The sequence below is a fragment of the Peromyscus leucopus genome, chromosome 15 (assembly GCF_004664715.2).
Source record: "Peromyscus leucopus breed LL Stock chromosome 15, UCI_PerLeu_2.1, whole genome shotgun sequence".
Classification (NCBI taxonomy): Eukaryota; Metazoa; Chordata; class Mammalia; order Rodentia; family Cricetidae; genus Peromyscus; species Peromyscus leucopus.
In genome coordinates this window covers 57,105,213-57,108,959 of record NC_051076.1, presented here as the reverse complement: position 1 = coordinate 57,108,959, position 3,747 = coordinate 57,105,213, and positions in this window count along the sequence as shown.

The window sequence follows — 3,747 nt, the reverse complement described above, 5'->3', positions numbered from 1 at the left end:
GAAAGAGAAAAAAAAGAAAAGTACCCCTTATTGTTAAGCATGTTGGCATTGTCCCCTTTATTTTTTTTTTCTCTTTTTGGGGACATATGAAGCAAGTTATTTTCTGTATCTTTTTCTTTTCTTTTGTAAACGTTTTGGTTTGTTTTGTTTTAAAATGGCTTTATAAAAGGGCTTTTGTAACCCAGATGTGTGCTCTGTGTGCTTCTTGGGATATTCAAAGCAAATCCACCGACCCTTGTGCAGCAGTTACCTTGGCCCATCACTACGTCTGACTTGAAGGGTGGACAGCTGTTTCCCACATTGTTCATTGACCGCCTATTGAAAAGGGAATTCATATCTTGCCTCAGAAGTCAATATTTTGGAACATTGAACTAAAAGACAATAGATTGGCTAATTTTGATTGACTAAGAGGGGTTGGGTATGTGAGGAACTCTGGTTTGCAGTTTTTCTCATCTCCAAAGTGAGAAGGGCAATTGAAGTTGAACAATCAGATATGTAATGAAAATTCGTGCTTTTTATGCTCACAGAACACATTTCTGTACAGTGCCAAATAGCCCCCAGAACTACACTGAGCCATCTTGTAACAGACACAATACCAGACAGCTACTGACATCATAATCACTTTCTTAAGGAAAAGGTCCTCCCCAAGAGTAAAGAACCATGGACCTGTCTGTGATGTGCTGGGATGGGGAGCATGGTGCGTGACCCCGCTGTAGAACTGGGCAGAGACTGGCTATTTGGGCACCCTCACCAACTTTTTCTCTTACTGGGTTGTCGAAATAGACAAATGTTTGCTATTATTGTATCTTCCATGAATAAATATTTATTTAGACATATATTTAGACAAGGTCTCTACATAGCTCAGGCTGTCCTAGAAGTCACTATGTAGGCCAGGCTGGTCTTGAACTCACAAAGATCCACCTGCCTCTATTTCCTGAGTGCTCAGATTAAAGGTATGTTTTTTGGTTTTGATTTTTCTGTTTAGCCCAGGCTGCCCTAACTCACTGTAGACTAGGCTAGCCTTAAACTCAGAGATCTGCCTGCCTCTGCCACCCCAGTACTGGGATTATTTTTTTTTTTTTCCAAGACGGTTTCTTTGTATAGTTTTGGTGTCTGTCTTAGATCTTATTCTGTAGACCAGGCCAGCCTTGAACTCACAGAGACCCGCCTGGCTCTGCCTCCCGAGTGCTGGGATTAAAGGCTTGTGCCACCACTGTCCAGCTAAAACTATGTGTGTGTGTGTGTGTGTGTGTGTGTGTATGTATGTATGTGTACAGATGTGTGTGTGTGTAATTTGGGGGTGGGGGGGTGACAGGGTTTCTCTGTGTAACAGTCCTGGCTGTCCTGGAACTTGCTTTGTAGACTAGGCTGGCTTCGAACTCACAGAGATCCTCCTGCCTCTGCCTCCCGAGTGCTGGGATTAAAGGCGTGTGCCACCACTGCCCCGGCAAAACTTTATATTCTTAATGGAGTTATATACACCAGGTTAAAGTTGGCCAATAGAATTTTTTAAGATTTATCTATTGAACAAAAATTATCTATTGTATTATTTTATGTGTATGAGTATTTTGCCTGCATGTATATCTGTGCTTTCATGTGTGCCTGCTGATATCAGAAGAGGACATGTTCTTGGATATCCAGAGCTAGCGTCTCAAAGATGGCCATTGAAAACAATCAGCTTGACTTGACACAGTTGCTCTCTGCCAATAGAGGGCAGTGTTTGTCAACACTGAGCTAGTGGTATGTCTGCTTTCTGGCTCATTTTCAGATCCTGTGTCTATCAATCAGCCTTCTATTAGCACAGCCTGCCACCTCTGCGTGACAGTCTGTGGTCAATGTGTCCATTGGAACATGGAGCAATAGTCCCCAGGGTTTTAAACAGGATCTCTTGAGTCAGGCACGTGTTCCCCTGCGCTTGTTCCCTTTAGAATTCTGAAGCTTTGCAGACAGCATCCTAAAATGAATGTGTGCGCTGAGGTTTCAGAGCTCAGTTGTGAACTCTTGGCCCTGTTTTGAAACAAGTGTTGACTTCAGCAGTTGTGTCCCCCACGCTGAAGGTCTCAGCACTGACAAGTATTCATGCAACAAATACAGAGCGTTGTTCTTGAGAAAATGTAGTAGCTAGCCACTCCTTGATCTTGATGGCATGTTTCTCTTTCCCTCCATTCTCTCAGCCCAGTGGACAGCTACCCATTTTAGCATGCTTTGGCTGGGCCACTGCCAGGAGAAATCTGTACTCTGGGGTGTGCTCCCTGTTTCAATAGTGAAGTACTGGACAAATATTGTGGAATACAAGCTGTGCTAATTCTGTGGACAGGGAGCTAGAGGGTATAGCCAGGGTTTCCAGCCTAGTAAAGCAAATAGTTACTTTAAGTGTGATAACAGAATGTTGGAAATGATTGCCTTGACTTAGTGCTCTACTACGCAGGCACTGGAATGATGATTTATTAAGTTATCTAAGGAACAGCAAGGGTGTGTGTGTGTGCGCGTGTGTAATTGGTAATGTTTTAGCTCTTAAAGTGTGTGTGGAAGAGAGTGTGCACACTCATATATATGCCCTTTCTGTTCAGGTGTATAAGAAAGACACCTCTTTGGGGGCTGGAGAAAAGGTTCCATGGTGAAGAACACTTTTTGCTCTTCCAGAGGACCCAGGTTCAATTCCCAGCACCCACGTCAGTTGGCTCAAAACTGCCTGTAACTTGCTTCAAGGGATCTAAGGCCTCTGGCCTCTCAAGGCCTCTGTACTCTCATTCTCTCTCTCTCTCTCTCTCTCTCTCTCTCTCTCTCTCTCTCTCTCTCTCTCTCTCTCTCTCTCACACACACACACACACACACACACACACACACACACACACACTAAAAAAAGCAAAAGGAAAAAGACCCTTCTTTGGCTGAGGTGGAATGGTATGTGTCTAATTGTATTTCTCCCATCTGGGGCGGCAACAGGAATAGGTAGTCTGTGTGTGCTCCTGACTACAGGAGTCCAGAGCAGGTGAGTGCAGTCATTGATCCAAGAAAAATGATGGTTTGAATTTTAGGGGGAAATGACTACCAGTTTGTAATCCTAGCTGACTAGATATGTAGTGAGAGGCGATTCTTACCCACATGTAGCTGATAATGTCTGGTGAAATACCTAACCAAAAGTAAGTTTTGAAACACTGGTCTTTAACAAAGACCACGCACACAGTGGTACTTACTAGAATCCTTGCTCTGTGATTCTGCAGTTCACTAATTTAACCTAACTGAACAAAAATACTGAGCACAGAAAAAAAATATGGTTTTACTGCCAAAGTAATTAAAAGTAGTGATGTAACAAAACTTTTGTAAGTCACTAAATGTCTTCAAAGACTCAGTTGACATTCTGTTTATTTTCTTTTATTTTTTTTTTAAGACAGAGTCTCACTAGGTAGCCTTGGTTGGCCCAAAATTCTCTTTGTAGTCTGGGCTGGCCTTGAACTCAGTAACCCACCTATCTCTGCCTCCTGAGTGCTGGGATCAGCCTCGACATTCTGTTTAGATCCTGGATCAGCACCTAGGAATAGGTGCCTAACTGTATCTGCTGCATGTCCCGTCCCAACCATAGGCTGAGTGTCTTAGCTTTGTCTCCTGCTTCTGGTGTTACCTGCTGCTAGTTCTTTATTCCTTCCCTTGTTTTTGTGAATGAACAGTTGTTTTCTATGGGTTTAGATTTTTCTGAGACAAGTACATTGTTTAGATGTGAACCAGTCCCCTGGAGGTGGATGGGGA